This window comes from Ornithorhynchus anatinus, chromosome 11, assembly GCF_004115215.2.
Source record: "Ornithorhynchus anatinus isolate Pmale09 chromosome 11, mOrnAna1.pri.v4, whole genome shotgun sequence".
Taxonomy (NCBI): domain Eukaryota; kingdom Metazoa; phylum Chordata; class Mammalia; order Monotremata; family Ornithorhynchidae; genus Ornithorhynchus; species Ornithorhynchus anatinus.
This window is the reverse complement of record NC_041738.1, coordinates 41,939,093-41,953,137: the sequence shown is the minus strand read 5'-3', so window position 1 is coordinate 41,953,137 and position 14,045 is coordinate 41,939,093. Positions and strand designations below refer to the sequence as shown.

Here is a 14,045-nt window from a genome sequence, read left to right as displayed (position 1 = left end):
CAATGCTTGGAGGGTCTGGGGCACCACTGTTCCAGATGTTCCTCTCCAGGACAGGGAGTTCCATCGGCCAAGCCTACAGAGACAGTCACAACCCGGTTGAGCTGGAGTCTGGCACTGCTGGAACTCACCTTTGCCACCGGTCCTTCCTAGAGTTGATGTGTTCCATTTTGCAGAGGAGGAGAGTGAAACTCAAGGAGAGGTCACTTCTCACCTGGTGTGTGATGCCGAAGTGGGACTAGAGCCCAGTTCTCCTGGGCATCTGTACTGTGCTCAGTGCGGTGCTCTGCACAAAGTCAGCACTCAATAACTTCCACTGATTGATCAACTGATTGGCTGCCAACTTTGTTCCAAGAGATAAGGACCCATCCTCCGGCAGAAAGAGAAACATCTTCATAATATCGGGTCTCCCGCTGTCTCTTCCCCACCCCAAAAGACAGTTAGAGGGGATCTGAGTCTCCCTGTCTCCTTCCGGGCCAGGGGTGAGCGATGGAAATGAAGCTGGCCCTCAGAGGAGCCAGAGTTAAATGAGCCTTAGTCGTTTTGCCTTGGTAGCCACAAGGTTGGAGTTGAAGAGATTTTTTTCAATCTGCTGCTACGCTAATTCCCTTTTCATGCTACCAGAGGATTGAAAATGTCCCACTCTGTGGCATATGTTTTGATTAGCCAGCCGTTCCAGAATTCCTGGTGATTCCCCCAAGCCAGGCCGCAATGGGGAGTTACTTAATGCTTCTGATAGAGGATAGCCACTGCCCCTTAGGATAGTCTCTTCTCTCGCTTAGCACCTGCCCAACTCTCACCCAGCACAGACTCCCTGAAAGCCACAGGAAACAGTGCTTCAGTCTTTGGCTATTTACTGCCTGTCTCTTCTGGTCTTTATCCCCGTTGGGACCAAACCAAAGAAAATGATGTTGCAGTGCTATGCCCACAATCTAGGCTAAGCCTAGATCCTAACAAGGGTTCAGAGACAATGGGCAAGTTGACTGAAGTAGTGTGTCTCCGGAGCAAGCCTTTAGAAAATGAGGATTCCCTTGGGCCCAGTTGGTTTAGCACTTCTCTGCCGGAAGGCAGGGGGATGGACTTGATGACCTCTCAGGTCCCTCTGGCCCCTTAAGACTCTGAATTGTGAACTTCTCACTGGATGATTCTGGCCTTGGAGGTTCTAGGAAACCAATCAGTGAAAGTTTTTGAGTGCTGACTTTTTGTGCAGAGTACTGTACTAAGCGCTTGAGAGAGCACAATCCAGAAGAACATGGACTCCCTCTGAGCCACTGCTCGGAGCCCAGGCTCTCCAGCATCAAACACAGGACACCGCCTGGAAGAATAGGGCAAGATGGCCTGTCCTGGGATGGACAAACAGCTAAGCAAATAGCATCTTTGGAGTTGTGGTTGTTGGAAACCCCAGGCGTGAGGGACAGTGAGCAGTGTAATCACTATTGATCAAATTACTTCTGTCTCCCCGCCCTTCTCTCTTCCAAGTCTCTCTCTCTTTCTCTTTCTCTCTCTAACTCTCTATCTACAATGCCTGCCTGCTTGTTTGTTCACCAGTGTGATTCTACAGTGTTTTTTAGCCTGAGGTCCTTTTGGACATCTAATTCAATTTCGAGGGATACATTCATTTTGAAATGTTTTCCTTCCCCATCTGCTTGTTGACTCTAACAACAATCCACTTTCGCAGGCTCCTCTCTGTTACCCCTAATAACCAGCGGTCCACATTTCTCCTTTCTAGTGATAATTATCCGCTGTGGACAGTACCCCTCACATACCATTTCAAGAGCCTGAGAACTTTTACACGAGCCATAGGAGTCCTCATAGCAGGACCTTCCTCCTTCCCTTTCACTGGAAAATATTCCTGCCTTGATTGTGATGTACTCCTGGCTAAGGAGACCAGAAGTCCCAATTTGGGTAAGACAGTCTCACTTTTAAGGCTTCTGTGTTACCATTTGAGGGGTCTAATAAGACTGCACCACTTAGGATCCAAAATGGTGGCACCAGGGTGGAAGGGGGCTTAAGTGGAAGAGGCTCTTCCTCCCTTTTCGCTCTCTCCCTTTCTCTCCATCCTCTCTCCTCTTCTGTCCCTTCTGCCTCTCTCTCTTCCTGACCCCTTCTTTCCCCACTCTCCTTCTCTCTACCTCTGACCGCGTTTTACGGAACAAATACTCCCCTGCACGTCTTCCTCCAAATACTTTTCAGCCTTTCCGATTACTTGTAACAAATCCCACTAATGTTAGCTGAATAACGTCAGTGCTGTTTAGACGCAAGCGGAATCCATGGCATTTTTGCAACCTGTCGTTAGGTTTGTCTCACACAGACACAGCTATTGATTGTCTGAATTCTAGAAGCACACTGGGTCCTTGCAAGGGAACCAGTGAAGAAATGTTGCCCTATTTTTAACTTAAAATCCCTAACTTGCCTCATTTTAAGCAAGGTTTCAGGGAATCCTAATTCCACCAAGATTTTCAATACCCCACCTTATAACAAACATTCTTGACTGGTGTGTAGTTAACCCAGAAGAGCATTTATGTACCTCATGAATGGCTAAAATCATATACACTGGAGGCCCCACTTGTCAGGAAAATACCATAATTATTGTATAACTGGCATTGCTGAGGTCTAGACTTGGTCACAGAGCAATGATTTTTGTTGAGACCTAAACGGGTGAAATATCAGCTATGAATCAAACAGCAGTTTCCTGGAACTCTACTGTATGGGCAGGAAGAATGAGTGATTGGGAGGCGGGAGGGCCTTCTGGGAAATGTTTCATTAATTAACAGCATAGACAAGGCACCCCAGGCTGGTCTTTTATGTCTGGACCCCATATCCTGTAGCTGCTGGGCTGTGGTCTTCAGAGAAATGAGGTCTGAGGTTGAAATTGTAAATGGACCTTCGGAGTCCACAGGGGCTGGCAAAGCCAGCCAGCTCGCTCTTTTCCTGAGCTCCCACTGAGAATGTATGGCTTCTCCCGGGGTCTAAAATGTAAATAATAATCATCCCCTTGACGGTCCCCTTCACTACTGCACCTCCTCCAGTCCTCTCCTGGACCGAGCCTGAATCCCCCCCAGCCTCCCAACTTCTCCCATTGTCCTTTTCGACTATCCCCTTATACCTTGCTCAAGGAGCCCATGCCTTCTTTTACCCTCTTCAGTAGTGACAGGAGCTTAGTTACCGCTTCTGATGTTGAGGGTGATGACGAGATGTTGCTCCTGGTGGAGGTATGGGCACCAGCCTTGGGCAGTAGCTGGGGACCCCCAAATGTTGGGAACTCGCTCCCACAGGGGACCAAGGATATCCAGATGACAGAGCAAAGGTGTGGGGCTACTCAGGTGCCTCATGGGGATAGAGATCACTGAGCTAAAACCTGACCCACCACAAGTGACAAGTCTGGAAAACTGGGAGGAAAAATAATAGATGCCACAAACCGTGGCCTGAGTACTGTTCTGCGTGACAGTATCTTTAACCCTGGGAAAATAGAGTCTGGAACATATTGGATGCTCCTCCTGCTTCCATTCCTTGTGGCACTGTGACCCTTCTATGGACTTCCCAACCTCCTGGACCATGGGAGGGGACAAAAGGAAGGCTGTGGTCCTCCCCAGTTATGGGGGAGCAGTGAGCATGGGTGTCTCTGGATAGCCCCACCCTCACGGAAGGTATGTAAGAGGTCAGTGAAATCTACCAGGACAAGGAGGTGTCGCTTTGAAAAGGGGCAACATCTCCCCTAAGAGGTCTTCCCTTGATTAAGCCTTCTTTTCCCCTGCTTGCTCTCTTTCTGTGATCTGTGATCTTTGGGCATTTGATATTCTCCCCACCCTCAACCTCATGGCAGTTATGTACCTATCATTAAATTATATCTTATCATTTATGTTAATGTCTGCTTCCCCCCTCTAGACTGTCAGCTCGTTATGGGCAGGAAATGTCTGCTAATTCTGTTGTATTGTCCTCTCCCAAGTGCTTAATATAGTGCCGTGAACATAGTAAGTGCTCAATAAATACCACTGATTGATTGATTGGGGTGATAGACGTTGGAAGTGGCTCTCTCCTGGCCTTTTGGGGCAGCCCTTTCCCAAGAAGTCCATTGGTCCAACTCAACCAGAGCAGGACACAAAGCGGAGACAAGGGCGGGCCCTGAAGTCACCAAGATAGAGAGGAAGGGAGTCTTCAACTCCAGCACCCTACGACCACTCAGGTGATTGCTGGGCTCTCTTCAGGGTCTGAGCTGACCTGGCTTTTCATCTAAAGCTCGCAGCAGCAGGTGGGACTGGTCCAGGAATTGGCATGGCTGGGCCATGTGGACATTTGGAGGGTTTTTGGCTCCCAAGATCTCCAGACAGAGGTCACTCGCATCCCTAGTCCCTTGAAGAAAGAAGCTCTGGAGAGAGTGATTTAGTATGGTGTTCTGCACACAGTGGGTGGTCAGTAAATATCACTGATGTAACATGGCCTTGTGGATAGAGCACAGGCCCGGGAGTCAGAAGGACTTGGGTTCTGATCCCAGCTCCGTCACTTGTCTGCTGTGTAACCTCGGGTGAGCACTTAACCACTTAACTTCCCTTTGCCTTAGTTACCTCATTTGTAAAATGGGGATTACGACTGTGGACCCTATGTGGGACAAGGACTCTGTCCACCTGCTTATCTTGAACCTACCCCAGGGCGTAGTGCAGTACCTGGCACATAGTAAGCGCTCAACAAATACCATGATCGTTATTTTTACTGATGATGATGATGATGAGAGAAGGACATGGAACTTACTGAAGGTTTCATGGAGGCTCAGGCCTCTTCCCTGGCACGCAGATAAAGACAGTTTCCCAGGCACTCTCATCATCATCATCAGTGGTATTTATTGAGTGCTTACTAAGGGCAGAGTACTGGGAGAATACAACAGAGTTGGCAGGCGTGTTCCCTGCCTACAGTGAGCTTACAGTCTCCACAGGCCAACCCCAAGAAGGATCAAACTAAGAGGCACAGTTCCTGGCACATGGGAAGCACTTAACAATACCATTATTATCATGGTGTGCTCCTGCTGGGTCGGAGCACTGCGCTGGGTGGGAGAGATCCCTCCTGTAGCCCTTTGATCGATCCTAAATGAAACAGAACCCAGGGCACTATCTTGATCTTGGGATCTTGGGAAGGAGGACAGGGAGTGGATGGGAAAAGCACTTCGAGAACATTTCTCTACCTTCCTCGGATCAGACTTCCAGATGTTATTCTCTGGTAGGACTGTGGGCTTATCGCCATCCTCAGTCTCAGTGTTGATTTTGTAAGCTCCTTGAGGGCAGGGAACACATTTTGCTTCTGATTTATTTTGCTAATGAAATGTACATCGCTTTGATTCTATTTATTTGCTATTGTTTTAATGAGATGTTCATCCCCTTGATTCTATTTATTGCTATTGTTCTTGTCTCTCCGTCTCCCCCGGTTAGACTGTAAGCCCGTCAAAGGGCAGGGACTGTCTCTATCTGTTACCGATTTGTACATTCCAAGCGCTTAGTACAGTGCTCTGCACATAGTAAGCGCTCAATAAATATTATTGAATGAATGAATTAATGAATACTGTTCTAAGTACTCAGTTCAGGGGTGTGTACTCAGTAAACAATTGTGGTATTTGTTAAAAGCTTACTGTGTGCCGAGCAATGGGGTAAATGAAGCAGCGTGAAGCAGTGTGGCTCAGTGGAAAGAGCACGGGTTTGGGAGTTAGAGGTCATGGGTTTGAATCCCGGCTCCGCCACTTGTCAGCTGTGTGACTTTGGGCAAGTCACTTCACTTCTCTGTGCCTCAGTTACCTCATCTGTAAAATGGGGATTAAGACTGTGAGCCTCATGTGAGACAACCTGATTCCCCTGTATCTCGCCCAGTGCTTAGAACAGTGCTCTGCACATAGTAAGCGCTTAACAAATACCAACATTGTTATTAAATACAAGGTATTCAGATCAGACACAATCCCTGCCCCAAACCCTGTTTCACATTTTAAGTACGAGGGAGAACCGGTCTTGAATCTCCATTTTATAAGTGAGGAGACTGTGAGCCCACCTCCAAACTGTGAGCTTGTTGTGGGCAGGAATATGTCTGTTTGCTGTTACAGTACACTCTCCTAAGCACTTAGTGGAGTACTTTGCACACAGTAAGCACTCAATAAATACGATTGAATGCATGAGAAGCAGTGTGGTATAGTGGAAAGACCCCGGGCTTGGGAGTCAGAGATCTTGGGTTCAAATCCCAACTCCAGCACTTGTCAGCTGTTTGACTTTGGGCAATCACTTAACTTCTCTGTGCCTCAGTTACCTCATCTGTAAAATGGGGGTTGAGACTGTGAGCCCCACGTGGGACCACCTGATTACCTTGCATCTACCCCAGTGCTTAGAACTGTGCTTGGCACATAGTAAGTACTTAACAAATACCATCATCATCATCATGAATGAATAAAACTGGGGCACAAAGAAGTTAAAAGACTTCCCCAGTGTCATACAGAAGGCAAGTAGCGGACACAGAATTAGAACCCAGGTCCTCTGACTCCCAGGCCAATGCCCTTTCCAGTAGGCCAAACTGCTTCAGTGGTAAATACCACTGACTGTTTACTGAGTACCTACTAGAGGTAGAGTACTGTACTAGGCTGGAAGCTACTTGTGGGCCAGGATTGTACCTAGCAATTCTGTTGGGTTGTACTCTCCCAAGCGTGCAGTACAGTTCTCTGCATACAGTGGGTACTCAGTGAATACCGTTGATTTTGATTGATTGATTGATTGATTACAAAAGGCTTAGAAAACTGCAGTAGAAGTTGAAGTCAAGGTCCCTGCCTTTAAGGAGCAGATAATCTAATGGAGGGGGCAAGACAGACACAGATTGCAAACATACAATAGGAAGAAAGAACAAAGTAGACAATCCCCACCCTCAACTATCAACTAGGCAAATAAATGTACTGCATGAATAAAGAAAATACAAAATGGGATTTCCTGATGGTGCCTAAAGTGGCTGATGGGTGACTTGAAAAGTGAAGGGGAGAGCACCATCATCATCATCTTTGTCGTCATCATTAATGGTATTTATTGAATGCTTACTATGTGCAGAACACTGTACTAAGAGCTTGGGAGAGCACAATACAACAGAGTTGATAAAAATGTTCCCTGTCCACAGTGACAGCACAATGGTGTAGTGGAGAGAGCACAGGCCTGGGAGTCAGAAAGACCTGAGTTCTAATCCCAGCTCTGCCACTTCTCTGCTGTACGATCTCGGCCAAGCCTCTTCACATCTGGGTGCCTCAGTTAGCTCATCTGTAAAATGGAGATTCAGACTGTGAGTGCCACGAGGGACATCGACTGTGTCCAGCCTGATCAGCTTGCATCTACCCCAGCACTTAGTACAGTGCCTGGCACATAGAAAGTGCTTAATGAGTACCGTAAAAAACAAAAAAACCAAAAAGTTTATAACCTAGAGGTGCGCTTACAGTCAAGAGCAGTTGGAGAATTCCTGCTGGAAGGGATTACTTTCATCCCGAGCCACTTGGAGAAAGAATTCTGAACCATCAGCAGGACATGTGCTTGAGTTACTATTGCGGTAGTGAGGATGGGCTATGCTGAACTAGCCACGCTCTCTTCCCAGGTAGCCAAAAGTCCACTCTGAGAGATGTATACTAGTGAAAGAGCTGGTGTGTGGAGAAATGGCCGATAACTGAAGTAGCCCTGCGTTCTTGGCAGCTGGTACCAGGACCTGTATTCTGGCCATTGCTGGGGGTGGAGTTGGGCAGTCCCACTGTCAAATGGGAGAAGGAGTGTGGTATAATGGATAGAGCATTGGCCTGGAAGTCAGAAGGTCATGGGTCCTTATCCCAACTCTGCCACTTGTCTGTTTGTAATCTTGGGTAAGTCACTTCACTTGTCTGGGCCTCAGTGACCCCATTTATAAAATGGGAATTGAGACTGTGAGCCCCACTCAGGACAGGACTGTATCCAACCTGATTTGCTTGTGTCTACCCCAGCTTTTAGTACAGTGCCGGGCCCATAGTAAGCTCTTAACCAACAGCACAATTTTTATTATTATTATTATTAGATGGGAGAAATCAAGTAGGGATTGTGAAAGGAGGTGGAATGGAGGTGATATTGGCCTTCCATGTCATTGGGAAGGAGACACAGTCTACGTGGAGATTAGCCACCCGGAGAGGCCCGGGAGGAGCTGCCGGACCCCCCGTACTTCGCTCCCCTTTCTGCCCTCTGCCCCGCCTGGCTGGGTTTTGGCACCCTGGAGCCCGGGAGCTGCGCTGCTTCTGTGGCTTTATTGGAATGCTGTGAGCATAGACTTGGTTTCCATGGTTTGGGGAGCTGCAGAAGGCTCTCATGTCAAAAGGCAGAGAGACTCTATGAATATTTCATTAGGAAAGCAATGTGGTGTGCTGCAGGGAACAGCTGGCTGGAGTCTCTGGGGGCCTCCGACTTTGTGCAGGAAGCAGGAACTGTGAAATGTGGAAGAAGAGAGAAGGAGAGACAGAGATGACACGGGAGAGAGGAGGAAGGGGCAGAAAAAAGCAGGAGGGCGACGGAGGGAGTGATGCCAGACTGTCCCAGCAACTGTGGTGGTCCTGGCAGAGGTGGCTGCCCTGCCCGGGCCTGGGGCAGACTAAAGAGGCTAAAGAGGAAGCGGGCGAGAGGGGCTCTCCTGCTCTGTAAAAGTCACAGGCTGTTTTTGTGTCACGTCGCCTACTGCTCACAGACTGCTCCCTGACTGGGTTCAGACCAAGGAGAAAGTGCTAGGGTAGGGCTGGGGAAGGTAGAGGCGCTAGCCGAGTGCACCTAGAGGAGCTGGAACCCAGCTTACTGTGTGCTGCCCCGAGGACCAGGAAACACACATCCCAGCCCTCCTGGCATTCGCTCTGACACTGACCTACCTTCACTTCCTGCTCCACGCTTTCCCGCTGCCCCCACAACCAGTCCAGCCCTCTGGCAGTGGGGGCTCGCTACCTACTGCAGTGGAAAGGGAGGCACAGTGGAGTCACCTCAAGACCCAGTGCTCCTTGCCCTCCTGCCCTGCTGCCTCTTCCGCTATCCCTTGCGAAGAGAGGAGTGGACGGCCACTCCGGGACCCCAGGGTCCCTTCCCCAAGCCCGCTCCACCCTTCTTCCACTCCCCCTCACAGTTGTTCCCACATCATCACTCTAACAAGGCCACAAGACTCCACCTCCTTCTTCTCCAACTGCCCCTACCCCTAACCCCGCCATCCCAGGCTGCCTTTCTGTGGCCTCCTGGCCCCTAGTAGGGAAGGCTTAACGAGACGAGAGACGGACAGGGCCGAGAACCTGGAATGAGAGACTCTGACCCACTTCTGTCCTGGCTCAGTGGCCTACAGAGAGTCGTGGGTCCAGTGTGGGGCTGACGCCAAATGCAGGGCTGGGCTAAAGAGCCCCGGTCTTAAGCAGATCTTGCTCCTGCCTGAGCAATGGAGTCAGGAGGGAGCCCCATGGCCTAACACAGCTCAAGCAGAAATGTGGCTACTGAAATCACGCTCAGGGTGAACCCCGGGGGCCCGAAGTCAGCTTTCCGTTGCTCACAGAACATCCTTCGGCCTCTGCCCCCGGCCAGCCCAGGCTCCATCCTTCTCCCCGCAGCCCCTGGATCTGTCCACCTAGTTGGAGCCCCCTTGACCCTGGTCCAGAGTTCATCAAGGACCGTGTTTAGGGGGATGCCTGTGGGCTGAGGGGACAAGGGTTTGGGAAGAGGGGTTGGGAGACAGAGCAGAGTTTTTCATCTTGACCTTTGCAGCACTAATGGGACCATGAAGGCCGAGGGAAGAAACAGGCCCCAACCTGTGGGAGAAAGAGCTTATCCCAAACTTCCCTAGGTCTTTGCTCCCATGAAGCCCTGGGGCTGCAGGGCTGAGACGGGCATCTCCCTCAGCGTGGCTGGTGGCTCCACCCACTCCCCTGCCTGCTGGAAGGCTAGAATGCCACCAGGTCCAAACAGCTAACATGTTCAAAATGGTTCAGGGAGGGCTGTCCCTCTGCCTGGGACCTACCCAAGGCAGGTAAAAGGCCACCCTGAAGTGGGGTCCATAGAGGCCCTGTAGATTTGGAAAGGGAGCAAGGTGAGTGCCTCGCGCCCCTCCCCCCCCCCACACAAACACACTTACTCCTGTGTGCACACACAGCCATGTCCTCTCCCAGCACCCAGCTGCTAATTCCTACTTCCTTCCAGTTCTGGTTTACGCTTCCCTGAGAGGCAGCTCCCCAGATCAGGCCTCCTCAAGGACCCTCTCCCTGGTCCAGGGTCGGGGGAGGCGGGTTGCTCTCCAGAATTAGGATCTTCAACCTTTGGTGAGTATCACACGGACAGAACACCATTCGGCGAGAGCCACCAGTAGAACAAAAAGCGAGGAAGGGGAGGGAGCAGGGTGTTTTCCTTCCACCTCCTGATACCTGATACCTCCGTTTCAGAGAGCCTGATTGCCCGGAGGTGTGAAACATGCAATGCAAACTACTTTCTCCTTCCCTTCCATCCATCTTACCTCTAGCACTCCTCCCGGGAGAGGTAAGGAGCTCCCGCAACCCTGGCCACTGGTAGCGAGGCACTGTGCTCCTGGCAAACGAAGCTTGGAGCTTCCAGCACCTTCTGCAGGGCCCGACACCACACCTGGAGGAGTTGTGCTCTGAGAGATTCATCCAATGGAGAAGGCGAGAGGCCCCACAAATAGCCCAGCGCAGGGCTGTTGGAATCCTTTTTTGGCGGTCCCCTCTGCACCACAGATCCCAAGATCTCTTCCCTCAAGTCCTCTTTTCCCCACGGGTGGGCCACAGCTCCCTTCCAACAATTCTCGATGTGCTTTGACCCTGGGCCGAGGGCTCCGCAGCTCCATCCTTGCACTTCCGAGGTCTGGGCCGGGGCCCCGGAGCCAGCGGATGGGGCTGTGAGAAGATCTAGAGTGGCTGCCACCTGAGCCAGCCTCTTCTAGAGGCTCCCGTTCCTCGGCTGGCGCTCCTTTCCGGGTCGTCTTCGCTCTGCTTCATCTGAATCTGGATGCCGGAGTCTGCCGGGTCCCGCCACCTGGGCCATCTGCTCTGGCCTTCCCTGCCTGTTGTTACAAAAGCGCCATCTCTCCCCTCCTCCAGGGTCCCTCCTGTTCAAGCCTGGCTGTGCTCCCACCTCGGCGGCCCCTTGTTCCACAAGAGCCTCTCCCGGCCTGGAGACGAGGAGCTTCCTTCCGGGACCAGGTTCACCGGGCTCAGGACGCCCCCGTGCAGCTCCGCGATGCCTCCCTCACCGTTGAGTGGGGGCCGAGCGAGTAGCTCGATCCTCCCGCACTCCGTCTGGGGGGCAGTCCGGTCTATCTAGGAGGGGGGATTCCTCCCTCTACAACCAACAGGAACAAGAGGAGAAATCAACCGGGCAGTTTCCGGGACTTAGACCCTCTCCAACGAGAGGGCGTGCCAATCTTCTCCATGCCCGCCGAGCCAGCTCTACCGCAGAACAAGCGTCAGACCCAAAGGCATTTCCTAGCGGGAGCGTTGGCTTCGTTCTCATGCACCATTGTCTCCTCCTTGTTTGTGCCGCAGCTGGAGTCAATGGTCCGGTCCACGGGGAGCCCGGGGCTGGCCTTCTGAACCCAGGCTGGAGCTAGGACCCTCTCAGCTCCTCGAGGCGGCCCATTCCGGCCTCCCCGGGTCCTCCCGTCCTGCAGTCACAGAGCTGCCTGCGAAAGGCCCCCTACCTGAGCAGACCCAAACCCACGCATCCCCTCTCTTATTTGGACGTGGATAGAGGTACCCCCCGCCCCTTGGCTCTCCTTCCCCAGCCCTTCCCAGAAGCTTCCTCATCCCTACGGCCTGTGCCGAGCGGTGGCCTAAGGGGAGCCAGATCTAAGCACGGCCCTCAGAATGAGGAGGGCCGACCCCGCTGCTGCCGCTGTCGCTGCCCTCCCAGCGCCTCGTCTGCCAGCACTTGGCTCACCCCTCGAGGGCTCCACCGCGGGTGCCCCCGCGAGCCTGGTTTCCAGGAACTCCGTCGACAGAGATTCGTTTCTTTGCCCGCTACACTTGGCTGTGGTTCCACAGCTCTGAACACAGGGGGATGGACCCCTCACGCAGTGGCAGGGTTGGTGGAAGAGGGGGGCGGCGGCCATGATGGGAGACGTCTCCTGGCGGTCCGGCTCCCAGTCCCCTCTAGGGATCCCCCAGTAGCCCCTCGCCCGCTCCATCCCCCGGTCTGGCAATGGGTCTTTGGCAGCCAGAGGCGCCGGGAGGAACAGCTAGAAATTTGAGGGAGGGTTCCACCCCGCTCGCCCAAGCAGGGAGAGCCTGGGGGGCGGGAGGGGAGAGAAGAGCCCACAAGGTTGGGAAAGCTAACCGGGAGAGCAGTTGGACGGGATGGCTCCCCCTAACCCGGGAGGCAGGTGGAACTGGAGGCGGCAGCCCCCCAGCCATCCGGGGGTTCACAGACACGATTCAGGAGCCCGGGCTGCGGCTCGCGTCTGTGTGTGCCGAGAGCCCCTGCCCGCCTCCCTGCCTTCTGCCTGCAAGTGAACGATGCCAGCTCCAAATGTCTGGGCAGAGCAAGAGACGCAGGGATGGGACTCTCATGCCAACCCCTGGACCCGCACCTCCTGGCAAAGCCCGAGTCATCCACCTGGGAGAGGCAGGCCCCACCTGGGCGATCCGATCCCGTTCCCCATGGCCAAACCAAATGGCACGGAGGAAGAACGTGGAAAGCGCAGAACGGGTCGGGCTGGCGGGGAGCCCCTCGATGCCCGCCTGGCGATGTCCTCACCCGCTTCCGGGAGCGCACGCGGGACGGCAGTTCTCAGAACATGCCCGGGGACCTCCGGGCACAGAACTGAACGGACACGGCCGCCCTGGATCCCGCCCCCGTTCGTCCACACCCGCCCATAAACCCGCGTCCTCTCTTTCTAAAATGGAAGCCAAGTACCTTGAGCTTGTCCGGGTCCACCGGCCGTTACCTGTTCCCCCTCTGCCGCCGCGTCTCTCCCCGTCTCCCTTTCTCTCGCTCTCCCGGTTCGCCTGCTCTCTGCAGCCCGTCCTCCATGGCACCTCTGCCAACTCAGCCGCCGCCGCCGCCTGCTTCAAGATGGGTTGCCAGCTTTTTTTTTTTTTTTTTGGCCCCATGCTGTCTGCTGGCACTCTGGCAATGACAGCCTCGTCGCTTCATCGATGGCATGTGTCCATTTCCTCTCCCTTCACAATCCGTCCTCCCTCACCTTCCTCTTTGCCTCTGGAGTCCCCTGCAGTGCCAGCTCTCGGGGAAATTGGCAGGGACTAAACCGGAGAGATCCTCTCTGCAGCTGATTATAGCCACCGGTTTTTTTTTGTATGTAAAAAAAACCACACACACACACACACACACACACACACACACAACAAGCCCCCCCAAACAAACACGCAGCCCTTCTGTCATGAACAAACCCCAGCCAAGAAAGCAGAGAGGGGCGAGAGGCAGAGAAAGGAGGGCTTCTCCGCGCGGGGCAGTAACTCTCTCCAGCACCAGTGACTCCATTTCTTTCTCTCCCCATCTCTCTCCCTCTTACGCAAACCACCGGAAAAAAAAAAAAGGAAACTCAAATTCATGTCACATTTCCGTGGCTCCTGATTGGTTCTACCTTTTTGCTAGCCTGGTCCTTAAAAGCTCATTTTACCTCCTCCCCTCCACGCCATTTTCCCCGAACATAGCCGCCCATCATCCTGGCCACCCGCTCTTCCCGCCTTGCCTACCTCCCCTTGCCCAGGTTGGCCTCCCTCCAGTGGTATTCAGGACTGTGTGTTTCCTCCTAAGCCCCCTTTCTTTCTCCCAAGACAATCCATCTCTCCTCTGGTGGCAGCCTTGCTCCTTGGATGTTTTTGAAAGCCCCATCAAGGGAGCTAGTCCCAGGAGCTCAGTCCCTGCAGCTCTGATAGCCTCAATTCTAATGCATATCTATATCTCCTCTCTCATCTCCCCTCACTCAGCACCACCATCACTACCACCAGGCCTCAGGACTAAGGCCCCGTGTCAGTGCTTTGGAACTGGAGAAAACTGAGGCATCACCCCCGGACCAGAGTAGGCCTCGCTCCCTCAGGCTCCCAA

The 14,045-nt window shown here is 52.8% G+C and overlaps 1 long non-coding RNA gene across 1 annotated transcript in view; it reads right to left on the bottom strand.

Moving 5' to 3' along the window:
* The window catches only part of LOC103171341, a 31,368-nt gene extending 17,876 nt beyond the window's left edge, over positions 1-13,492 (bottom strand). The window contains exon 1 of the long non-coding RNA XR_486738.3: positions 12,894-13,492. This is a non-coding gene — a long non-coding RNA (uncharacterized LOC103171341). The remainder of the gene's footprint in view (positions 1-12,893) is intronic.
* Positions 13,493-14,045: the final 553 nt, after the last annotated feature.